This window comes from Siphateles boraxobius, unplaced genomic scaffold (assembly GCF_051911475.1).
Source record: "Siphateles boraxobius isolate OS27281-9 unplaced genomic scaffold, OSU_SipBor_1 8, whole genome shotgun sequence".
Taxonomy (NCBI): Eukaryota; Metazoa; Chordata; class Actinopteri; order Cypriniformes; family Leuciscidae; genus Siphateles; species Siphateles boraxobius.
This window is the reverse complement of record NW_027509208.1, coordinates 28,700,041-28,725,937: the sequence shown is the minus strand read 5'-3', so window position 1 is coordinate 28,725,937 and position 25,897 is coordinate 28,700,041. Positions and strand designations below refer to the sequence as shown.

At 41.5% G+C, this 25,897-nt stretch overlaps 8 non-coding genes across 8 annotated transcripts; 3 read left to right on the top strand and 5 right to left on the bottom strand.

Moving 5' to 3' along the window:
• Positions 1-3,698: 3,698 nt before the first annotated feature.
• On the top strand, positions 3,699-3,907 carry LOC143729998 (small nucleolar RNA U3). The gene has a single exon (XR_013200241.1). It is a non-coding gene; the product is annotated as a small nucleolar RNA U3 (small nucleolar RNA).
• Positions 3,908-5,147: 1,240 nt separating this feature from the next.
• LOC143729960 (small nucleolar RNA U3) lies at positions 5,148-5,361 on the top strand. Its single transcript, XR_013200206.1, has one exon. It is a non-coding gene; the product is annotated as a small nucleolar RNA U3 (small nucleolar RNA).
• A 2,314-nt stretch (positions 5,362-7,675) lies between these two features.
• Positions 7,676-7,884, top strand: LOC143729940 (small nucleolar RNA U3). The gene has a single exon (XR_013200189.1). It is a non-coding gene; the product is annotated as a small nucleolar RNA U3 (small nucleolar RNA).
• Positions 7,885-9,328: 1,444 nt separating this feature from the next.
• LOC143729950 (small nucleolar RNA U3) lies at positions 9,329-9,537 on the bottom strand. Its single transcript, XR_013200197.1, has one exon. It is a non-coding gene; the product is annotated as a small nucleolar RNA U3 (small nucleolar RNA).
• Positions 9,538-10,508: 971 nt separating this feature from the next.
• Positions 10,509-10,722, bottom strand: LOC143729943 (small nucleolar RNA U3). The gene has a single exon (XR_013200192.1). It is a non-coding gene; the product is annotated as a small nucleolar RNA U3 (small nucleolar RNA).
• A 1,290-nt stretch (positions 10,723-12,012) lies between these two features.
• Positions 12,013-12,221, bottom strand: LOC143729969 (small nucleolar RNA U3). Its single transcript, XR_013200214.1, has one exon. It is a non-coding gene; the product is annotated as a small nucleolar RNA U3 (small nucleolar RNA).
• A 2,327-nt stretch (positions 12,222-14,548) lies between these two features.
• On the bottom strand, positions 14,549-14,762 carry LOC143729933 (small nucleolar RNA U3). Its single transcript, XR_013200183.1, has one exon. It is a non-coding gene; the product is annotated as a small nucleolar RNA U3 (small nucleolar RNA).
• A 963-nt stretch (positions 14,763-15,725) lies between these two features.
• Positions 15,726-15,939, bottom strand: LOC143729997 (small nucleolar RNA U3). Its single transcript, XR_013200240.1, has one exon. It is a non-coding gene; the product is annotated as a small nucleolar RNA U3 (small nucleolar RNA).
• Between the last annotated feature and the right edge of the window lie 9,958 nt (positions 15,940-25,897).

Here is a 25,897-nt window from a genome sequence, read left to right as displayed (position 1 = left end):
TGATGATGATGGGCCTGATGTTGACATTTGTGGTTCTGAATTAAAAGAAAACGGCAATTAGTAACAAATCATAAACTGACAACACATATGAAGTATAAATTTCATGAATCACATTACATAAGATAACATAGACTGAAACTCACCAGGAGTTGTGTTTGAACGCATCAGTGAAGCACACTCCAGTGTGATGTGCTTTTCAGCATCCAGGGCTATGGCAGGATTTCCAAAAGCCACATTTTTAAACCTTGGGTCCAGCAGTGTAGCCAGTGCCAAGGCTCTAAAAGTCTCGTACCCTCCACATCTGGAGTGCAGACCTTCTTGTAGATGTGAGCCTATGAGCCAACACAAGAGAAAACCATATTAATTAAAATAATGACAACAATATGAGAGTTATGGCCAATTACACGTATGGTCATAGTGTCCTACCTAATTGTACAGTTGATTCCTGCGTTGCATTTCCTTTTTTCTGTGCAAGCTTGTGCTGCAACATCCTGTACAATGGTATGAGCTTTGAAGCAGACACTCTCTGTTCCTCTGACATCTCTGTTATTGCTAGTTTGAATGGTTGAAGAAGTGTCAATGACTGTTGAATAATGTCATACTCAAGACTTGTCAGGGGAGCCGTATCACTGTTTAAATTGGCAAGTGCAGCACCCACTGGCTCACGTTGCTCATACAAGCGTTGTAGCATGTCGAATGTGCTGTTCCATCTCGTTTCAACCTCCTGTATCATTTTCAGACTTGGTCTGCCCATCAAGCTCTGCATCTCCACAAGCTTGTCCTTTGCTTTGCAGCTGGATCTGAACAACCCCACTATCTTTCTGGCTTTCTGGCGAATTTCATTGATGACTGGGGTTTGATCCAGGGCCTTTTTCTCTATCAAATTCAAATTATGAGCAAAACATGGGACATGGCGAAGGTTGAGTAGCTGGGCACTTAGGATCATGTTGGATGCATTGTCAGTCACCATGCAGTGAACTTTGGAGGTTATTCCCCACTCAGCCATTAGCAAGGCTTTAGCCTCCATGAGATGCTGGGCTGTGTGGGTTTGGTAAAACCTCCTTACACCCAGTAAAACAGTTGCCATTGTTGCCTCTGGTGTTATGTAATGGCATGTTACACCAAGATATCCATCCATATTAATGGAAGACCACATGTCAGCCGTAAGGCTAACAAATTCCGCCTTTTGTAGGTCCTCCATTGTCTTCTCCTTGGTTGTGTTGTACCTTTCGCTGACCATTGTTTTAAGCACCTTCCGGGATGGGAGGACATAGCTTGGATCAAGCTTGTTCACAAAGGCCCTGAAACCCTCATCCTCCACGATGGTGAAGGGCTGCAGATCCTTCACCACCATGTTCAGAAGAGCCTCATCCAATTCCCTCTGTCTGCCTTTTAAAAGAGAAGATAAAACATACTTTCAGGCAAATATATTGGAAAAATAGTAGCCTACCGTGTAAGTAGTCTACTGGTTCATTTGGAAACCTTCCTAACAAAGTTATGTTATGAATATTTTTGCTCAGTGTGCAGAGAAAGATAAAGTGCATTATAGAAATACAACAATTACAAAAAAACAAAATGATGTCTTGGCTGTAGATTGGGTACTCATATGTAGACATATAAAATGTATATTCACAAAGTATAATATTATATTGACAACATTTGTTTTTAAAGTGATTGGCAGTTGTGATTGGGATGTTAGGCATGTCTTAGTCCATGGCCTTTCTAAACAATGGCCCAACACTTAGTTATTATATTTCACTTATAATTAGCCTATATTTCAAACAATGCATACCTTGCTTAGATGGCCCAGCAGTGTCAGTAGCAGGCCTTGGTACAGGGGGAACACTACCATCCTCTGCACCCTGCAGAATGGCAGGATGAATGCTCCTCAAATGGCGCATCATGGATGATGTATTGTTGCAGTAGGCTAGCTGCCGATCACAATACACACATCTCACTTTATTTGGGGTTTCCAAATGGAAATGCTCCCACACCACAGATGTACGGCATCTCTTCTGTGGAGCCTCCATTTCTATCTATCTATCTATCTATCTATCTATCTATCTATCTATCTATCTATCTATCTATCTATCTATCTATCTATCTATCTATCTATCTAACTATCTATCTATCTATCTATCTATCTATTTTATATGTAGCCTATCTATCTAATAATCTATATGTATCTGTAATATATGTATCTATCTATTAATCTCTCTCTCTCTCTCTCTCTCTCTCTATATATATATATATATATATATATTTCTATCAATGCATCTATTAATGTGTCACTATATGTACTCTGTGTGTCTCTAAGTCAATGTGTAAATGTAAATTAAATCCTAAATATAACTAAACAAATCGCACTATAAATGTCACTATATCACCAAAAATCCGCTATCTCAAAACCAAACTCCTCTCACAAAAACCCACGATATGAAAATGCGTTGACAAAACTTTTATACTGTGTGATTGTGTGATTTGTTCCCGAACCGACCAATCAATGAAACCCTGATTCGGAGGAGCACTCCACCTGATGAAACACTTAGACGCTTCATTTAGCCGTTGTCACGTGACGTGGGTGTTTTGAATCACGCTTCGGATCAGTGTTTCGAATCATCTTTGCTTCGGGATCTCGCAAAGCTTCGGAACGTCTGTTTCGCGCCAGCCATCCTTAGTTCTGCGTTGTTTTTTGCAATGTTGAAGAAAGGAATATGTTCTGAGTGGTGTTTGGCTTTTAAGTCTCATTTTGGAATTGTTTTGCATTTGTAGATCCTATTCAGCATACTTTGTTGAAATGCGGATCTGTGTGTAGTGTAAGAAAGCAGTTGCATAAAGTGGGTTTTATTTTAAAGAGTGCTCTGGATACATGTTCAGTTTGAGGTCATTCATTGAAAGTTTTCTAAGAATGCAATTAACATCAAGTTTCTGAAATGTCTATGTTAGCAATTGTTGGTAGGTTCATGATTTTTTCATTGGACGTCACCTCTGTGTTGTTGATGAAGGTTCAGTGTTGCTTTTGTCGACACTCCAAACTTGGAACCACCCACAGCTGTAGGCAATGATGGCCTAATGGATGTCACCATAAAATTGTGAGCTCTGCTACACTAAAGGCTAGATGGTTCTAAATACAGAATCCTTTGGTATGAGGTGCTGAAGCACATGTTGGCCAAGAGAGAAACCGGCTGAAGAGTAAAAATACAGAGTTAGACTTGAAACATCTTCTTTAATGATTTTGCTTTTCTTCAGTTCTGTCTTCCCCCTTTAAGGTGGCCAAGCGTTGAAACAGATGTGGGGAACAAAGCCGCCACTGATACCACAGCTTGGTAGGAACCTAAGTTCCAGTTAGGTTCCTACCTAAGTTCCAGTTACCACATCACTGCAAAAACTTGAAATGTTTGCAGTGATGTGGTATTGCATCTCGGATAAGACAGCAGAGACGAAAATCAGGTGTCATTGAAAAAACGGGCCTGACACGGGTTCATTTCACATTTCGATGTCAGTCATAGCATGTTTTCTAAGTGCTCAACCGACGTCAGGTTTCTAAAATGTCTACATAAAGAATTGTTAATGCGCGTGACTTTTCTTTTAAAAGACGTTCTATATTCAGCTTCAACGAGTGAAATTTCAATACGCAAAACCATTTTAGAGGAGAGGCGCCGCAGAATGGAATGCCGATTGAGTTTCTATAAACCGTTAAGACTATATCTTCAGAGATCATTTCTATAGTTATTTACTTGGAAAGTAGTTTTGAAAGTGCTCCCAACCCACGATGAAGAGTCATGATGTTCCTTTCTGAGTGTGAATTGGGTGCACAGCAACAACTTTGGTTGTGAGGTCTGTGTTGTTGATGTATGTTCTGTGTTGCTTTTTGCAATATTGAAGAAAGGAGTATGTTCTGAGTGGTGTTTGGCTTTTAAGTCTCATTTTGGAATTGTTTTGTATTTGTAGGTTCTATGCAGCAAACTTTGTTGAAATGCGGATCTGTGTGTAGTGTAAGACAGCAGTTGCATAATGTGGGTTTTATGGTAAAGAGTGCTTTGGATATGTGCTCAGTTCAAGGTCAGCTATTGCAAGTTTTCTAAGAATGCAGTCAAGTTTCTGAAATGTCTACGTTAGCAATTGTCGGTAGGTTCATGTTTTTTTCGTTGGACGTCACCTTTGTGTTGTTGATGAAGGTTCTGTGTTGCTTTTGTTGTTGTTGAAAAAATGGGTATGATCTGAGCGTTGTTTGACATTTGTGCCTTTTGAAAAAGTAGATTGTTTTAGAAGCTTTTCTGGAACACGTTGTGGCAATCCAATATTTGAAAGAGGAGCCCAGGACCAATGGAGCAGCTCCCGGCTAGGAAAAGACATCAATCATGAGCATTTCCACCTACTCATACTCCAAACTTGGAACCACCGACAGATGTATGCAATGATGGCCTAATGGAGGTCACCATAAAATTGTGAACTCTGCTACACTAAAGACTAGATGGTTCTAAATACAGAATCCTTCAGTATGAGGTGCTGAAGCACACGTTGGCCAAGAGAGAAACCGGCTGAAGAGTAAGAAGACAGAGTTAGACTTGCAACATCTTCTTTAATGATTTTGCCTTTCTTCAGTTCTGTCATCCCCCTTTAAGGTGGCCAAGCGTTGAAACAGATGAAACAAATTAAATTCCTAAGTTCCTGGCTAAATAAAAGATCATTTCTGTTAACCCGGCTCCCGTCTTTCTTGTGGTTGTGTTTTGTGGCAGCTTAAACCACTCCTCGTATTGGGGCCCGTCTCACAGCGTCATTTGTATAAAGCGAACGTGTTCTCATTCAAGGTATGATACCACATCACTGCAAAAACTTGAGATGTTTGCAGTGATGTGGTATTGCATCTCGGATAAGACAGCAGATACGAAAATCAGGTGTTATTGAAAAAACGGGCCTGACACGTGTTCATTTCACATTTCGATGTCAGTCATAGCATGTTTTCTAAGTGCTCAACCAACATCAGGTTTCTGAAATGTCTACATAAAGAATTGTTAATGTGCGTGTGACTTCTTTTAAAAGATTTTCTACATTCAGCTTCAACGAGTGAAAATTCAACTACGCAAAACCATTTTAGAGGAGAGGCGCCGCAGAATGGAATGCCGATTGAGTTTCTAGAAACCATTAAGACTATATTTTCAGAGATCATTTCTATAGTTCTTTACTTGGAAAGGTGTTTTGGAAATGCTTGTCTCCCAACCCACAATGAAGAGTCATGATGCTCCTTTCTGAGTGTGAATTGGGTGCAGAGCAGTGACTTTGGTTGTGAGCTCTGTGTCGTTGATGAACGTTCTGCGTTGTTTTTTGCAATGTTGAAGAAAGGAATATTTTCTGAGTGGTGTTTGGCTTTTAAGTCTCATTTTGGAATTTTTTTGTTTTTGTGTAGGTTCTATGCAGCATACTTTGTTGAAATGCTGTTCTGTGTGTAGTGTAAGACAGCAGTTGCATAAAGTGGGTTTTATGGTAAAGAGTGCTCTGGATACGTGCTCAGTTCGAGGTCAACCATTGCAAGTTTTCTAAGAATGCAGTCAAGTTTCTGAAATGTCTACGTTTTAGCAATTGTTGGTAGGTTCATGATTTTTTCGTTGGACATCACCTCTGTGTTGTTTATGAAGGTTCTGTGTTGCTTTTGTCGATGTTGAAGAAAGGGGTATGATCTGAGCATTGTTTGACATTTGTGGCTTTTGAGAAAGTCGACTGTTTTAGAAGCTTTTCTGGAACGCGTTGTGGCAATCCAGTATTGGAAAAAGGAGCCCAGGACCAATGGAGCAGCTCCCGGCTAGGAAAAGACATCAATCATGAGCATTTCCACCTACTCACACTCCAAACTTGGAACCACCCACAGCTGTAGGCAATGATGGCCTATTGGAGGTCACCATAAAATTGGGAACTCTGCTACACTCAAGGCTAGATGGTTCTAAGTACACAATCCTTCAGTATGAGGTGCTGAAGCACACGTTGGCCAAGAGAGAAACCGGCTGAAGAATAAGATGACTGAGTTAGACTTGCAAAATCTTCTGTAGTTATTTTTAGAGCCCGACCGATATATCAGTCTGCCGATATTATCGGCTGATATGAGCATTTCACAGATATATCGGCATCAGCGTATATGCCACCGATATTAACTTTTTTTTTCAGAACATATAATGCGATAAAGTGCTTGTAAATTCTGTAACTACGTAGTTTGTCCAGCAGAGCACGCACCATGGTTTGCTACTGGCGACCCAGGTCACTGTAGTGACACCAGCCAACACTTCAGTAATGAGGACTCTTCAGACACAGTGTAAGATGCGCGCACACATTAGCTTCCACTCCAATGACAAGGTATGAAACATGGCTTGCGACAAGCTCTTTGTAAGAGTAAAAGCCGATGACATCGTTTATTTACTTTATAGTGTCTAACTTGGTGACAACGTAGCGTTAAATCACCATTAAACAGACTCAAGCCACCACCACACTGCTAACTAGTTAGCAACTTACTTTAACTTACAGCAGACACCGCTTGTCTGCTGCTGGAACAAGACATCAGACGCGAGTGGGGCGATGCTACAAAAGACAGTTGAACCCATTATAATCAGTGATGTTCACAATGGGTGCGGCACGATGCGAGCGAACAAATCTCCGACAATTAACTGACGCCTCTGCTTTGTAATGGGCGCTTTACCGCGTCAAGGGTAAACAGCTGTTGCGACGCGAGCAACAACTGCCACGTCCGGTGTAGACCGTGTTAAAGCCCATTCTGCCTATAACGCTACAACACAACATCAAGTAATTTATATAATTATAACACTTAGGGCCATTTTAAGTTTAATAGGCCTACATTTTGCTGACTATTTATTTAAAATATTATTTAAGTAAAAGTACTATACTTATGCAATTAAACATGTTTTCATTATGGTATTATTACTTTTTCTTTAGTAAAATATCTAATTTCTTCTTTCCTTCACTGGTAATAGAAGATAACAAGGTTTTGCCAGTGACACTTTTGATATATTTATTAGTTATTTTTTTATATAACGTGACTAAATAAAAAGACAAAGTCATTAGGGAAGATTATGCAACAGTATTTAGAACATGCAATGCAAACTAGTTTAGTTACAGTTAACATATGTGGGGAACAAAGCCGCCACTGATACCACAGCTTGGTAGGAACCTAAGTTCCAGTTTAAATTCCTAAGTTCTTGGCTAAATAAAAGATCATTTCTGTTAACCCGGCTCCCGTCTTTCTTGTGGTTGAGTTTTGTGGCAGCTTAAACCTCTCCTCGTCTTGGGGCCCGTGTCAGAGCATCCTTTGTATAAAGCGAACGTGTTCTCATCCAAGGTATGATACCACATGCAAAAACTTGAAATGTTTGCAGCGATGTGGTATTGCATCTCGGATGAGACAGCAGATACGAAAATCAGGTGTTATTGAAAAAACGGGTCTGACATGGGTTCATTTTACATTTCGATGTCAGTCGTAGCATGTTTTCTAAGTGCTCAACCGATGTCAGGTTTCTGAAATGTCTACATAAAGAATTGTTAATGCGCGTGTGACTTTTCTTTTAAAAGATTTTCTATATTCAGCTTCAACGAGTGAAAATTCAATACGCAAAACCATTTTAGAGGAGAGGCGCCGCAGAATGGAATGCCGATTGAGTTTCTATAAACCGTTAAAACTATATTTTCAGAGATCATTTCTATAGTTATTTACTTGGAAAGTAGTTTTGAAAGTGCTCCCAACCCATGATGAAGAGTCATGATGTTCCTTTCTGAGCGTGAATTGGGTGCAGAGCAACGACTTTGGTTGTGAGCTCTGTGTTGTTGATGAACGTTCTGTGTTGCTTTTTGCAATATTGAAGAAAGGAGTATGTTCTGAGTGGTGTTTGGCTTTTAAGTCTCATTTTGGAATTGTTTTGTTTTTGCATTTGTAGGTTCTATGCAGCAAACTTTGTTGAAATACGGATCTGTGTGTAGTGTAAGACAGCAGTTGCATAAAGTGGGTCTTATGGTAAAGAGTGCTTTGGATATGTGCTCAGTTCAAGGTCAGCTATTGCAAGTTTTCTAAGAATGCAGTCAAGTTTCTGAAATGTCTACGTTAGCAATTGTTGGTAGGTTCATGACTTTTTCGTTGGACGTCACCTTTGTGTTGTTGATGAAGGTTCTGTGTTGCTTTTGTTGTTGTTGAAGAAATAGGTATGATCTGAGCGCTGTTTGACATTTGTGCCTTTTGAAAAAGTGGATTGTTTTAGAAGCTTTTCTGGAACACGTTGTGGCAATCCAATATTTGAAAGAGGAGCCCAAGACCAATGGAGCAGCTCCCGGCTAGGAAAATACATCAATCATAAGCATATCCACCTACTCACACTCCAAACTTGGAACCACCCACAGATGTATGCAATGATGGCCTAATGGAGGTCACCATAAAATTGTGAACTCTGCTACACTCAAGGCTAGATGGTTCTAAATACAGAATCCTTCAGTATGTGGTGCTGAAGCACACGTTGGCCAAGAGAGAAACCGGCTGAAGAGTAAGAAGACAGAGTTAGACTTGCAACATCTTCTTTAATGATTATGCCTTTCTTCAGTTCTGTCTTCCCCCTTTAAGGTGGCCAAGCGTTGAAACAGATGTGGGGAACAAAGCCGCCACTGATACCACAGTTTGGTAGGAACCTAAGTTCCAATTTAAATTCCTAAGTTCTTGGCTAAATAAAAGATCATTTCTGTTAACCCGGCTCCCGTCTTTCTTGTGGTTGTGTTTTGTGGCAGCTTAAACCTCTCCTCGTATTGGGGCCCGTGTCACAGCGTCATTTGTATAAAGCGAACGTGTTCTCATCCAAGGTATGATACAAAATCACTGCAAAAACTTGAGATGTTTGCAGTGATGTCGGGAGCTGCTCCATTGGTCCTGGGCTCCTCTTTCAAATATTGGATTGCCACAACGTGTTCCAGAAAAGCTTCTAAAACAATCCACTTTTTCAAAAGGCACAAATGTCAAACAACGCTCAGATCATACCCATTTTTTCAACAACAACAAAAGCAACACAGAACCTTCATCAACAACACAAAGGTGACGTCCAACGAAAAAATCATGAACCTACCAACAATTACTAACGTAGACATTTCAGAAACTTGACTGCATTCTTAGAAAACTTGCAATAGCTGACCTTGAACTGAGCACATATCCAAAGCACTCTTTACCATAAAACCCACTTTATGCAACTGCTGTCTTACTGTACACACAGATCCGCATTTCAACAAAGTTTGCTGCATAGAACCTACAAATACAAAAACAAAACAATTCCAAAATGAGACTTAAAAGCCAAACACCACTCAGAACATACTCCTTTCTTCAATATTGCAAAAAGCAACACAGAACGTACATCAACAACACAGAGCTCACAACCAAAGTTGTTGCTCTGCACCCAATTCACACTCAGAAAGGAACATCATGACTCTTCATCGTGGGTTGGGAGCATTTTCAAAAGTACTTTACAAGTAAATAACTATAGAAATGATCTCTGACAATATAGTCTTAACGGTTTATAGAAACTCAATCGGCATTCCATTCTGCGGCGCCTCTCCTCTAAAATGGTTTTGCGTATTGAATTTTCACTCGTTGAAGCTGAATATAGAAAATCTTTTAAAAGAAAAGTCACGCGCATTAACAATTCTTTATGTAGAGATTTCAGAAACCTGACGTCGGTTGAGCACTTAGAAAACATGCTATGACTGACATCGAAATGTGAAATGAACCCGTGTCAGGCCCGTTTTTTCAATTACACCTGATTTTCGTATCTGCTGTCTTATCCGAGATGCAATACCACATCACTGCAAACATTTCAAGTTTTTGCAGTGATGTGGTAACTGGAACTTAGGTAGGAACCTAACTGGAACTTAGATTCCTACCAAGCTGTGGTATCAGTGGCGACTTTGTTCCCCACATCTGTTTCAACGCTTGGCCACCTTAAAGGGGGAAGACAGAACTGAAGAAAAGCAAAATCATTAAAGAAGATGTTTCAAGTCTAACTCTGTCTTTTTACTCTTCAGCCGGTTTCTCTCTTGGCCAACATGTGCTTCAGCACCTCATACCAAAGGATTCTGTATTTAGAACCATCTAGCCTTTAGTGTAGCAGAGTTCACAATTTTATGGTGACATCCATTAGGCCATCATTGCCTACAGCTGTGGGTGGTTCCAAGTTTGGAGTGTCGACAAAAGCAACACAGAACCTTCATCAACAACACAGAGGTGATGTCCAACGAAAAAATCATGAACCTACCAACAATTGCTAACATAGACATTTCAGAAACTTGATGTTAATTGCATTCTTAGAAAACTTTCAATGAATGACCTCAAACTGAACATGTATCCAGAGCACTCTTTAAAATAAAACCCACTTTATGCAACTGCTTTCTTACACTACACACAGATCCGTATTTCAACAAAGTATGCTGAATAGTATCTACAAATGCAAAACAATTTCCTAAATGAGACTTAAAAGCCAAACACCACTCAGAACATATTCCTTTCTTCAACATTGCAAAAAACAACGCAGAACGTTCATCAACGACACAGAGCTCACAACCAAAGTCACTGCTCTGCACCCAACTCACGCTCAGAAAGGAGCATCATTACTCTTCATTGTGGGTTGGGAGACAAGAATTTCCAAAACACCTTTCCAAGTAAAAAACTATAGAAATGATCTCTGAAAATATAGTCTTAACGGTTTCTAGAAACTCAATCGGCATTCCATTCTGCGGCGCCTCTCCTCTAAAATGGTTTTGCGTAGTTGAATTTTCACTCGTTGAAGCTGAATGTAGAAAATCTTTTAAAAGAAGTCACTCGCACATTAACAATTCTTTATGTAGACATTTCAGAAACCTGATGTCGGTTGAGCACTTAGAAAACATGCTATGACTGACATCGAAATGTGAAATGAACACGTGTCAGGCCCGTTTTTTCAATAACACCTGATTTTCGTATCTGCTGTCTCATCCGAGATGCAATACCACATCACTGCAAACATCCCAAGTTTTTGCAGTGATTTGGTATCATACCTTGGAAGAGAACACGTTCGCTTTATACAAATGACGCTGTGACACCAGCCCCAATACGAGAGAGGTTTAAGCTGCCACAAAACACAACCACAAGAAAGACGGGAGCCGGGTTAACAGAAATGATCTTTTATTTAACCAAGAACTTAGGAATTTAAATTGGAACTTAGGTTCCTACCAAACTGTGGTATCAGTGGCGGCTTTGTTCCCCACATCTGTTTCAACGCTTGGCCACCTTAAAGGGGGAAGACAGAACTGAAGAAAGGCATAATCATTAAAGAAGATGTTGCAAGTCTAACTCTGTCTTCTTACTCTTCAGCCGGTTTCTCTCTTGGCCAACGTGTGCTTCAGCACCTCATACTGAAGGATTCTGTATAAAGAACAATCTAGCCTTGAGTGTAGCAGAGTTCACAATTTTATGGTGACCTCCATTAGGCCATCATTGCATCTGTGGGTGGTTCCAAGTTTGGAGTGTGAGTAGGTGGAAATGCTCATGATTGATGTTTTTTCCTAGCCGGGAGCTTCTCCATTGGTCCTGGGCTCCTCTTTAAAATATTGGATTGCCACAACGTATTCCAGAAAAGCTTCTAAAACAATCCACTTTTTCAAAAAGCACAAATGTCAAACAATGCTCAGATCATACCAATTTCTTCAACAACAACAAAAGCAACACAGAACCTTCATCAACAACACAAAGGTGACGTCCAACGAAAAAATCATGAACCTACCAACAATTGCTAAAACGTAGACATTTCAGAAACTTGACTGCATTCTTAGAAAACTTGCAATACCTGACCTTGAACTGAACACATATCCAAAGCACTCTTTACCATAAAACCCACTTTATGCAACTGCTGTCTTACACTACACACAGATCCGCATTTCAACAAAGTTTGCTGCATAGAACCTACAAATGCAAAAACAAAACAATTCCAAAATGAGACTTAAAAGCCAAACACCACTCAAAACAAACTCCTTTCTTCAATATTGCAAAAAGCAACACAGAACATTCATCAACAACACAGAGCTCACAACCAAAGTTGTTGCTCTGCACCCAATTCACGCTCAGAAAGGAACATCATGACTCTTCATCATGGGTTGGGAGCACTTTCAAAACTCCTTTCCAAGTAAAGAACTATAGAAATGATCTCTGAAAATATAGTCTTAACGGTTTCTAGAAACTCAATCGGCATTCCATTCTGCGGCGCCCCTCCTCTAAAATGGTTTTGCGTAGTTGAATTTTCACTCGTTGAAGCTGAATATAGAAAATCTTTTAAAAGAAAAGTCACACGCGCATTAACAATTCTTTATGTAGACATTTCAGAAACCTGACATCGGTTGAGCACTTAGAAAACATGCTACGACTGACATCGAAATGTAAAATGAACCCGTGTCAGACCCGTTTTTTCAATAACACCTGATTTTCGTATCTGCTATCTCATCCGAGATGCAATACCACATCGCTGCAAACATTTCAAGTTTTTGCATGATGTATCATACCTTGGATGAGAACACGTTCGCTTTATACAAAGGATGCTGTGACACGGGCCCCAAGACGAGGAGAGGTTTAAGCTGCCACAAAACTCAACCACAAGAAAGACGGGAGCCGGGTTAACAGAAATGATCTTTTATTTAGCCAAGAACTTAGGAATTTAAACTGGAACTTAGGTTCCTACCAAGCTGTGGTATCAGTGGCGGCTTTGTTCCCCACATCTGTTAACTGTAACTAAACTAGTTTGGATTGCATGTTCTAAATACTGTTGCATAATCTTCCCTAATGACTTTGTCTTTTTATTTAGTCACGTTATATAAAAAAATAACTAATAAATATATCAAAAGTGTCACTGGCAAAACCTTGTTATCTTCTATTACCAGTGAAGGAAGGAAGTAATTAGATCTTTTACTAAAGAAAAAGTAATAATACCATAATGAAAACATGTTTAATTGCATAAGTATAGTACTTTTACTTAAATAATATTTTAAATACATAGCCAGCAAAATGTAGGCCTATTAAACGTAAAATGGCCCTAAGAGTTATAATTATATAAATTACTTGAATATTGCTTGATGTTGTGTTGTAGCTTTATAGGCAGAATGGGCTTTAACACGGTCTACACCGGACGTGGCAGTTGTTGCTCGCGTCGCAACAGCTGTTTACCCTTGACGCGGTAAAGCGCCCTATTACAAAGCAGAGGCGTCAGTTAATTGTCAGAGATGTGTCGCTCGCATCGTGCCGCACCCATTGTGAACATCACTGATTATAATGGGTTCAATTGTCTTTTGTAGCATCGCGCCACTCGCGTCTGATGTCTTGTTCCAGCAGCAGACAAGCGGTGTCTGCTCTAAGTTAAAGTAAGTTGCTAACTAGTTAGCAGTGTGGTGGTGGCTTGAGTCTGTTTAATGGTGATTTAACGCTACGTTGTCACCAAGTTAGACACTATAAAGTAAATAAACGATGTCCTCGGCTTTTACTCTTACAAAGAGCTTGTCGCAAGCCATGTTACATACCTTGTCATTGGAGTGGAAGCTAATGTGTGCGCGCATCTTACACTGTGTCTGACGAGTCCTCATTACTGAAGTGTTGGCTGGTGTCACTACAGTGACCTGGGTCGCCAGTAGCAAACCATGGTGCGTGCTCTGCTGGACAAACTACGTAGTTACAGAATTTACAAGCACTTTATCGCATTATATGTTCTGAAAAAAAAAAGTTAATATTGGTGGCATACACGCTGATGCCGATATATCTGCGAAATGCTCATATCGGCCGATAATATCGGCAGACTGATATATCGGTCGGGCTCTAAAAATAACTACAGAAGATTTTGCAAGTCTAACTCAGTCTTCTTATTCTTCAGCTGGTTTCTCTCTTGGCCAGAGTGTGCTTCAGCACCTCATACTGAAGGATTGTGTACTTAGAACCATCTAGCCTTGAGTGTAGCAGAGTTCCCAATTTTATGGTGACCTCCAATAGGCCATCATTGCCTACAGCTGTGGGTGGTTCCAAGTTTGGAGTGTGAGTAGGTGGAAATGCTCATGATTGATGTCTTTTCCTAGCCGGGAGCTGCTCCATTGGTCCTGGGCTCCTTTTTCCAATACTGGATTGCCACAACGCGTTCCAGAAAAGCTTCTAAAACTTTCGACTTTCTCAAAAGCCACAAATGTCAAACAACACTCAGATCATACCCCTTTTTTCAACATCGACAAAAGCAACACAGAACCTTCATCAACAACACAGAGGTGATGTCCAACGAAAAAATCATGAACCTACCAACAATTACTAAAACGTAGACATTTCAGAAACTTGACTGCATTCTTAGAAAACTTGCAATGGTTGACCTCGAACTGAGCACGTATCCAGAGCACTCTTTACCATAAAACCCACTTTATGCAACTGCTGTCTTACACTACACACAGAACAGCATTTCAACAAAGTTTGCTGCATAGAACCTACACAAAAACAAAACAATTCCAAAATGAGAAATAAAAGCCAAACACCACTCAGAACATACTCCTTTCTTCAATATTGCAAAAAGCAACACAGAACGTTCATCAACAACACAGAGCTCACAATCAAAGTCACTGCTCTGCGCCCAATTCAGGCTCAGAAAGGAACATCATGACTCTTCATCGTGGGTTGCGAGACAAGCATTTTCAAAACACCTTTCCAAGTAAAGAACTATAGAAATGATCTCTGAAAATATAGTCTTAACGGTTTACAGAAACTCAATCGGCATTCCATTCTGCGGCACCTCTCCTCTAAAATGGTTTTGCGTAGTTGAATTTTCACTCGTTGAAGCTGAATACAGAAAATCTTTTAAAAGAAAAGTCACGCGCATTAACAATTCTTTATGTAGACATTTCAGAAACCTGACGTCGGTTGAGCACTTAGAAAACATGCTATGACTGACATCGAAATTTGAAATTAACCCGTGTCAGGCCTGTTTTTTCAATAACACCTGATTTTCGTATCTGCTGTCTTATCCGAGATGCAATACCACATCACTGCAAACATTTCAAGTTTTTGCAGTGATGTGGTAACTGGAACTTAGGTAGGAACCTAACTGGAACTTAGGTTCCTACCAAGCTGTGGTATCAGCGGCTTTGTTCCCCACATCTGTTTCAACGCTTAGCCACCTTAAAGGGGGAAGACAGAACTGAAGAAAAGCAAAATCATTAAAGAAGATGTTGCAAGTCTAACTCTGTCTTTTTACTCTTCAGCCGGTTTCTCTCTTGGCCAACATGTGCTTCAGCACCTCATACTGAAGGATTCTGTATTTAGAACCATCTAGCCTTTAGTGTAGCAGAGTTCACAATTTTATGGTGACCTCCATTAGGCCATCATTGCCTACAGCTGTGGGTGGTTCCAAGTTTGGAGTCACGACAAAAGCAACACAGAACCTTCATCAACAACACAGAGGTGACGTCCAACGAAAAAATCATGAACCTACCAACAATTGGTAACGTAGACATTTCAGAAACTTGAATTGCTTTCGTAGAAAACTTGCAATGAATGACCTCAAACTGAACATGTATCCAGAGCACTCTTTAAAATAAAACCCACTTTATACAACTGCTGTCTTACACTACACACAGATCCGCATTTCAACAAAGTATGCTTAATAAGACCTACAAATGCAAAACAATTCCAAAATGAGACTTAAAAGCCAAACACCACTCAGAACATATTCCTTTCTTCAACATTGCAAAAAACAACGCAGAACGTTCATCAACGACACAGAGCTCACAACCAAAGTCACTGCTCTGCACCCAATTCACGCTCAGAAATGAGCATCATGACGCTTAATTGTGGGTTGGGAGACAAGCATTTCCAAAACACCTTTCCAAGTAAAGAACTATAGAAAGGATCTCTGAAAATATAGTCTTAACGGTTTATAGAAACTCAATCGGCATTCCATTCTGCGGCGCCTCTCCTCTAAAATGGTTTTGCATAGTTGAATTTTCACTCGTTGAAGCTGAATGTAGAAAATCTTTTAAAAGAAAAGTCACACGCACATTAACAGTTCTTTATGTAGACATTTCAGAAACCTGACGTCGGTTGAGCACTTAGAAAACATGCTATGACTGACATCGAAATGTGAAATGAACCCGTGTCAGGCCCGTTTTTCCAATAACACCTGATTTTCGTATCTGCTGTCTTATCCGAGATGCAATACAACATCACTGCAAACATCTCAAGTTTTTGCAGTGATGTGGTATCATACCTTAGATGTGAACACGTTCGCTTTATACAAAGGACGCTGTGACACGGGCCCCAATACGAGGAGAGGTTTAAGCTGCCAAAAAACACAACCACAAGAAAGACGGTAGCCGGTTAACAGAAATGATCTTTTATTCAGTCAAGAACTTAGGAATTTAAACTGGAACTTAGGTTCCTATCAAGCTGTGGTATCAGTGGCAGCTTTGTTCCCCACATCTGTTTCAACGCTTGGCCACCTTAAAGGGGGAAGACAGAACTGAAGAAAGGCTAAATCAATAAAGATGTTGCAAGTCTAACTCTGTCTTACTCTTCAGCCGGTTTCTCTCTCGGCCAACGTGTGCTTCAGCACTTCATACTGAAGGATTCTGTATTTAGAACAATCTAGCCTTGACTGTAGCAGAGTTCCCAATTTTATGGTGACCTCCATTAGGCCATCATTGCCTACAGCTGTGGGTGGTTCCAAGTCTGGAGTGTGAGTAGGTGGAAATGCTCATGATTGATGTCTTTTCCTTGCCAGGAGCTGCTCCATTGGTCCTGGGCTCTTCTTTCCAATACTGGATTGCTACAACGCGTTCCAGAAAAGCTTCTAAAACAATCTACTTTCTCAAAAGGCACTAATGTCAAACAACGCTCAGATTATACTCCTTTCTTCAACAACAACAAAAGCAACACAGAACCTTCATCAACAACCCAAAGTCCAACGAAAAAATCATGTACCTACCAACAATTGCAACAAATGTAGACATTTCAGAAACTTGACTGCATTCTTTGAAAACTTGCAATGGCTGACCTTGAACTGAGCACGTATCCAGAGCATTCTTTACCATAAAACCCACTTTATGCAACTGCTGTCTTACACTACACACAGATCTGCATTTCAACAAAGTTTGCTGCATAGAACCTACAAATGCAAAAACAAAACAATTCCAAAATAAGACTTAAAAGCCAAACACCACTCAGAACATCATCATCATCATCATCGGCAGTCCGTCGTATATCGACGATGACTGTCTGGATTAGAGGCTATTGTAGGCAGGCTCTCATGTGGGCTAGAAGGCCTGCTCTCGATCTACAGCAGCGATGCCATTTGCTACAGACAAAGTCTTTTGCTGCAATGGAATAGTGCCGCCTCTCATGGGCTTTCTCGTAGTCTTTCTGACGCCTTTTCTCAACAGCTGCAACAGCTGTTTTCAATCCACGCTGCCATTTCTCACGATGCAGGGCCTGTTCCTCCCAGCTTTCCGGGGAGATCCCGGTGTTCCTCATATGTCTTTTTAGGGCATCTTTGAAACGCAGTTTTTGACCACCACGGCTTCTTTTGCCTTCTTTTAACTCTGCGTAAAAAACAGCTTTGGGCAGTCGGCTGTCACTCATCCGGCGCACATGTCCAGCCCATCGCAGTTGTGATGATGTAATAAGGGCTTCAACACTGACAGAGCCAGCTCGTTGGATTACCTCTACATCTGCGATTCGATCCTGCCATCTGATGTGTAAAATGGCAGGTAGATAACGTAGCTGAACTCGTGTGAGTGTTTTGATCTGTCTGCTGTAGAGCGTTAAACACTCGGTGCCATAGAGCAAGCAAGGAAGTACAGCAGCATTGTAGACTTTCACTTTTGTGCTGTACGAGATGTCGTGCCAGCTCCAAAGGCGCTTCTCGAGAGAGCCAAAAGCCTTGGTAGCAGACTGAATTCTCCTCTCAACTTCCAGATCTGAGGAGTTTGTGAAGGTCACTGTACTGCCAAGGTATGTGAAGGCCTTGACAGATTTCAGGGGCTCTCCATGTACCATCACTGGCTGTAGCTCTCTCATATTGTTGGAACACATTGGGGGTGGTTGATACAAAAGTTCGGTCTTAGGGATGTTAATGTTCAGTCCGAACAAATCTGCTGCCCACGAAAACTGGTCTACTATATGTTGCATGTCCTCAGCGTTGTTAGCCACGAGAGCAGAGTCATCTGCATAGAGCAGCTCCCGGATGCATAGTTCTCTGGTCTTGGTGGTTGCTCTAAGTCGGGCTAAGTTGAAAAGCTTGCCGTCTGTCCTAGTGCGAATAAAGATCCCCTTGTGCAGATCAAGGCCCATTGAATCTAGCACAGCTGTGAGATATAGCGAGAAAAGCGTCGGTGCAAGCACGCATCCCTGTTTCACAACATGGTTAACTTCAAAGGCTTCACTGGGTTCCCCACCAATGAAAACTTGTCCTTTCATCCGTATGTGAAACTGCTTGATGATGTTGACAAGCTTCTCGGGGCATCCATAGATCTATAAGACTTTCCAAAGAGTTCTTCGGTCGACCGTGTCGAAAGCCTTTGAAAAGTCTACGAACACCACAAAGAGAGACTGATGTTGCTCCACTGCTTTCTCCTGTAGCTGCCGTAGAGTAAAAATCATGTCAGTGGTAGATCTTCCCGACCTAAAGCCGCATTGACTCTCTGGTAGGACTTGCTCGGCGATGTTTTTGAGCATACTGAGTATAATTTTAGCCAGAACTTTGCCTGTTATGGCTAACAAGGAAATGCATCTGTAATTTCCACAGTCTGCTCGGTCTCCCTTTCTTTTGTAGATTGTGACAATCAGTGCATCCTTGAAGTCCTGAGGTACACACTCATGAACAAGGCAGCTGTTAAAAAGTTTCAGGAGCTCCTCTCTGAGTACTCTTCCTCCTTTCTTGAGCCCCTCTGAGGGGATTCCATCTAGACCTGGTGCTCTGTGGCTTGCTGTGGCATTTAGGGCTTTCTCAAGCTCTTCCATAGTGATCTCAAAGCAGAGGTCATCACGACTCTGATGTCTCTTTAGCCATTTACAGGCATCTGGTTCAGCGAATACTTGCTGATTTAGCAGATTACAGAATTGCTCTTTCCATCTACTCTGAATCTTATGTAGTTCAGTGTAGAGTTTTCCTCCATCTGCTGATTTGACAGGTGCCACTGCATTGCTCCTTGGACCATAGATAGCCTTTAGTCCTGTGAACAATCCATTATAGTCATGGTTGTCAGCCATGCTTTGCAGTTTTTCTGCCTGCCTACGCCACCAGTCGTTCTTTACTCGCCTCACCACTCTCTGTACTTTGGCCTTGATCTCAGCAAAAGCAGCCTTACTCCTATTAGAGTTTTCCTGCAGATGTCGCTTATGCAGGAGGTGCTTTTCATCCAGCAGCTTCTGGATCTCCTCTTCATGTTCCTGAAACCAGTCAGGTGTCCTACGCTGTGGGTGACCTAAGGTCATTTCTGCTGCAGAATAGACTGCCTTCTTCAGTGCTTGCCATTGTTCTTCAATGTCCTCTGATCCTACTGTTTTGACTTTTGCACCATTTACTAGGGGTGGGGGAAAAATCGATTCTTAGATGCATCGCGATGCGGACGTGGACGATTCTGAATCGATTCACAAATGTCAAAAATCGATTTTCAAAAAAAATTTTTTTTTTTTTTAGATATGTAGCCTATTTATAATGACGTAATATTGACGGAACGCAAAAGACGGAACTCTGAAGTGCGGAAGTGCAGTGCCCGGACCGTCTATCTGTGGCGTGCGCACATAACAGAGACGCGATGGCTGAGCGCGAAATCCAAACACCCTCCTCGTTAAAAGCTGACGTGTGGAAATATTTTGGCTTCTATGAAGTTGAAGGGGGAAAGGAGCTGGACAAGAGCCACACTAGTTCTAAGCTTTGTAGAATAAAACTAAAATATTTCGGCAACACGACAAATATGAGAAGCCATATGACACGTTTCCACCCAGAGGAGGAAAAACACTCGGCTGTACCAGAGCCGTTTCTCTCTATGGCTCTGGGCTGTACCGGTGTTCAGACGATTTCTGCTGCCTTGTCGAAAAATGCTACCCAAACGCAAATCGATCATAGATAATGTTGATTCATTCTCTATTTTTTCCATAATGGTGTAAATCTCACAATATTATAACATCGTTATTTCATTTTAATCAGGGTAAGTGTATGGGGAGCATATTTGGATATTTTAAATGAACTAGCAATTATCACATTTGATATAACAAGTAAAAATGATATTATTATATGAAATAAAATTATAATAAAATTCGAAGTTAAGAGTACAGTATAATGTACTGTTTTTATTTTTAAAACGGTGTGAAAAGTAAAAATTATCATCAAATATTCATCTTTGACCTGTCAAAGTTTCCTACAAGTCTCCACAGCAAGGATGCATAGATTTATGGGCGTGGTAAGCAGAAGAAAAATGAGTCTGCACATGCACCAGTAAGTAGCACATCTCGATGGGTAGCATGAATCGTCAGAACACCTGTTGTTGTTATATTATTAATTTACTACAAGTATGCTGCTAGTTCAGGCACACATTTATTTTCCTGTTGGTTCTTTGCAATGTTAATAAAATATATTGTACGTTAATTCTTTATGGGTCATTACTTTGTACTTTTAAAGCAAAGTATTTATATTCACACACACACACACACACAAAAGATTCAGATAATCGATAATCGCTTTTGAATCGAATCGCAGGCCTCTGAATCGTAATCGAATCGAATCGTGAGGTGCCTAGAGATTCCCACCCCTACCATTTACTGCAGATGACACAGTTTCAGCGAGTCTTCTGCAGTGCTCTTCATTTGCAAGCTTTCTAAGGTCAAGTTTTTTAGGGGTTGTGCCATTAGTTTTTCTCCTTGGCACGGTTATCTTGTGTCTGATCTGACACCTCACAATGTAATGGTCAGTCGAACTCTCCGCCCCACGCATGACCTTGGTGCACATGATCTCATGAAGCCCGCTCCTACGGGTAACAATGTAGTCTAGCAGATGGTAGTGTCCAGAGCATGGGTGTTTCCATGTGAAGAAGTTCTTATCTTTCTGTCTGAAGAAGGTGTTCGTGAGACATAGCTCTTGTTGAGCACAGAAGTTAAGCAGGAGGTCTCCGTTGGTGTTCTTTTTACCTTTGCCAAACTTTCCAATGAGTCCAGCATAGGTTTCACAGTCACTTCCCTCCCTTGCATTGAAGTCACCCGCAACTAACAGCTTGTGTTGTGGGGGGACTCAGCTTACAATCATTGTCAGCTCCTGGTAGAAAGCCTCCTTTTCCTCATCTGGGTAGGTCATGGTTGGGGCATACACATTGACAATGGTCAAATGCCTGTCGTTCTCAATTGGTACACATATAACCATCATCCTCTCAGAGACGGATGTTGGCAGAGTTGTCAGCTTGATCTTGTTGTCGACAGCAAAGGCCACACCAGCGTCTCTCCTTCCCTCTGTCTTCCCAACCCAGAAGAAGGTGTAGTCTTCCTCTTGCACCTGACCCTGACCCTCAATCCTGGTCTCTTGAAGGGCAGCAATGTTCACTCTATATCGTTTTAGTTCTTTTGCAATCTGAGCTGTTCTCCGCTCAGGTCTGGAAACTCCGTCTAGCATAGTGCGGACGTTCCATGACGCAACAATCAACTTTTTACTTTTTCTGTTTCGACAGCTAATGTGAAGTCCCGCTGGTAGCGGCAAACCAGCCAGGATGTATTCTGAGCACGCTTTTTTTACCCCACCTTTTCTAGGGGCTTCCCCTTCTGGGGTAGGCAGTGATTTCCCTAAAAAGGGCTGCCCAGACACTCACAGTGCTGCCTCAGCCCACTGGTGCTCAGGATTCAGTGATGCTGCGACCATCAGCTGTGAGCCGCCTGTGTGCAAGGTTTCCGCTATCAGCTCCCAGCTACTTCAGCCTGCTGATGTTTCGTTCCCCTCATTGCCACAGGGCTTCTACCTACGCCTCCAGTCAAGATGCCTTGCACAGTGAAAAAGGCAGTTGGCGTCGTGCCCCCACCAGACTGCCTATCTGGGCCTTCGCGCCGGTTACCACGTGGTGCACAAAGGTGCAACAACAAGGTTGGCGAGGAGGCTGCCCCGCAGTAGCATCTTACTTGCTGTTGACGCCATCCGTTGACCATAGCTGTGGTTCTTCCCCATACCATCTTGTGTTTGCACCATTGACTCAAACTAGTGAGTTCCTTGCTGCTCACACCAACCGGCACCCTGCTGCCAGTGCCTTAGACACCCTAATCCCCTTGAGAGGGGTCTGCTCGGTTTTATGGCGCCGACCATGCACTCGCCAGTTACAGAGTAGGTACTCACGGCTTCTTGTGCGCATTTTATAGGTGTGAGCTGGGTGTAGCTAGCCCCACGCACAGCCTCCCCACTTTGCCCGGATGCAGTTTAACGTCTATGCCCAGGACGCAGGGTCCGAAATTAACTATTTGGCTCACCTGCCACGGGGACTGGTAGATGACAAAATCCACCAGCCAAGCATATTTTTTACCGGCCAAAATAATAAACAGCCTTTTTGTGTCACATATACATTCATTTCAGTACATTTAATTGAGATAAGTATTATGTTGAATGAATAAGAGTACATAGAAGTCAAATCAGAGCAACAAATATAAGACATGGAAGATGTGAGCATGGAACTAGTGCTCATAACAGTACATTTGAAGGTTTTGTAAAACTATCAGATACTTTACCGAAAGTAAACATAAAATTATGTTTTAAAATTATATATACACACACACACACACACACACACACACACACACACACACACACACACACACACACACACACACACACACACACACACACACACACACATTTAGCTTTTTTGTTTGTTTGCTGCATGGTAAAAAAAAAACAGTATATATACCCTGTATTTGTTAAATCATGGGGTGCGACGACACGCGCAACCACACGCGCCTAAAGACATATTTCGCTGAGCAAGCACAATGAAGCAAGGCAAGCGAAAAGAAGTAGCTACTGTGTGGGACCATTTTGACAGAAAGGGCGACGAAGTTACTTGCAAAATATGCTACGTGGTATTAAAATAGCAGTAGGCCTAGTGCAAGTACAATGCAATATCACTGGCGAAGCAAACATCTACAAGCAAATGAAAGGCGCTTTCCGAAATTGGCCACTCTAGCGAGACGTCATCTCTGTATTCCCGGGACATCTGTGCCATCGGAGATCCAGACTCACCCCACATCATGTAGACATATTACTTTTTTAAGTAAAAACTAGACAAGCTGTGGATTGAGGTAGGCTTGCTATTTTTATTTGACGAAAAAACGTAGTCTGATGAAATAAGCGTTTTTTTCAAAGCTTCAAACTGATTCAGTGTTTTCTTTTTGTCATCTTAATTTGTTAATTCTTTAAGTTAAAATAATATATTTAGTGTTGGTCTATTTTGGGTGTGGAGAAGGTTCACACACGCTTCTTGAGGCACACACACACACACAAGGTCTCTCGCTCTCTGCAGTGCGCGCGCTACACGGTTTGGAGCACAGTATGAGCGCGCTCTTTCTTTCTCGCTCGCTCTAGATTCCTGGAGATTTGAACTAATTTGCGGGCATCAGGCAGCCGCTATCAATATGCGGGAGACTCCCGAAACTTCCGCAAGACTTTGGGTGTCTGGAACATCCACCCGCCAGTGTGGCGGATAGCCTTTTGAGATTTACTCGCCAAACGGAAAATCTACCCGCATTTGGCGCTTGGCGGGTGCTAATTTCGGACCCTGCCAGGACGACAAGCAAAATAAGACTTAAAAGCCAAACACCACTCAGAACATACTCCTTTCTTCAATATTGCAAAAAGCAACACAGAACGTTCATCAACGACACAGAGCTCGCAACCAAAGTATAGAAATATCGAAAATCTTTTAAAAGAAAACTGACACGCGCATTAACAATTCTGTATGTAGACATTTCAGAAACCTGACGTCGGTTGAGCACTTAGAAAACATGCTATGACTGACATCGAAATGTGAAATGAACCCGTGTCAGGCCCGTTTTTTCAACAACACCTGATTTTTTATCTGCATTCTTATCCGAGATGCAATACCACATTGCTGCAAACATTTCAAGTTTTTGCCGTGATGTGGTATCATACCTTGGATGAGAACACGTTCGCTTTATACAAAGGAGGCTGTGACACGGTCCCCAATACGAGGAGAGGTTTAAGTTGCCACAAAACCCAACCACAAGAAAGACGGCAGCCGGGTTGAGAGAAAAGATATTTTAGTTAGCAAGGAACTTAGGAATTTAAACTGGAACTTAGGTCTCTACCAAGCTGTGGTATCAGTGGCGGCTTTGTTCCCCACATCTGTTTCAATGCTTGGCCACCTTAAAGGGGGAAGACAGAACTGAAGAAAGGCAAAATCATTAAAGAAGATGTTGCAAGTCTAACTCTGTCTTCTTACTCTTCAGCCGGTTACTCTCTTGGCCAACGTGTGCTTCAGCACCTCATACTGAAGGATTCTGTATTTAGAACCATCTAGCCTTGAGTGTAGCAGAGTTCACAATTTTACGGTGACCTCCATTAGGCCATCATTGCCTACAGGTGTGGGTGGTTCCAAGTTTCGAGTGTGAGTAGGTGGAAATGCTCATGATTGATGTCTTTTCCTAGCCGGGAGCTGCTCTATATGTCCTGGGCTCCTCTTTCCAATATGGGATTGCCACAACGCGTTCCAGAAAAGCTTCTAAAACAATCCACTTTCTCAAAAGGCACAAATGTAAAACAATGCTCAGATCATACCCCTTTCTTCAACAACAACAAATGCAACACAGAACCTTCATCAACAACACAAAGGTTGTGTTGAATAAATAACGAATAAATCTGTTTGTCCAGCAAACTGATCATACGATCTTCATCAACTCCTATAGAGAAATTGCACTCAAGAGACTCGCAGGAAAAGACGATATTTCCGGCCGTGAAAGATAGCTTTTCTGTTTTGCAACAATACTATTTAAAGCATTCTACAATTTTAAAGCTTGTAGCTAAGATCCAGACATTAAAGTGACTTGTATGAGCATGAAGACAAAATCAATAAATGAATATAATGAATTTAATAAAAGCAAAATTACGTATACCGGTTATAACAAACAATAAATGTATTTACAAACACAATAATGGCAACGACAATGAAAGAGAATGCATCAATAAAGAGAGAGAGAGAATGAGAGAGAGAGAACGAATCTGGAAGGATCAGTGGCAAATTACAGACCTCAAAACCTTTGAGAGACAACACGGAAAAACACATCTTAATGCTCTGAAAGCTCGAAAAACGAATATACTTGCATGATGGTTCTCTTATGTTGCTGGAAACGGCTGCGTGGGTGAGTGGCCTCGTTTCGTGTGTGTGTCGTCGGAGCGTCACGTGGTCTACAGATGGTCTGGAGCGCGCACTTTCGAATGAATGTTTAAAGATCTTTGACGTAAATTACCAAAGAAACAATTCAGGCTCAGTTCATTTACTCGTCTGAGGAAATCCTCAGACGAGTAAATGAACAAAGTAGAAAGAAAAACATAAAACTTAAATAAACAAAGGAAAAGATCCCCAGAGGGTTCAGATCACACAGGAGTTACATGGTGATGCGAGGAAGAGGAGAGAGGTAAGAGAGACAAGTCAGGGGGGTCAGTTCTCTTAAAGTAACTGAAGTCCACACCTCTGTGGGGAGCCCTGGCCAATGATATACAACGAAACTTTGGCGGGCAGAATTTCTTTTGTCTTGTCAGGACGCGCATTTGCATGGTTTATGACATTGTCAGAATTTAGTCAGAATCACTCTAAATATGGTACAGCATAGTAAAATACATTTTACGGTATG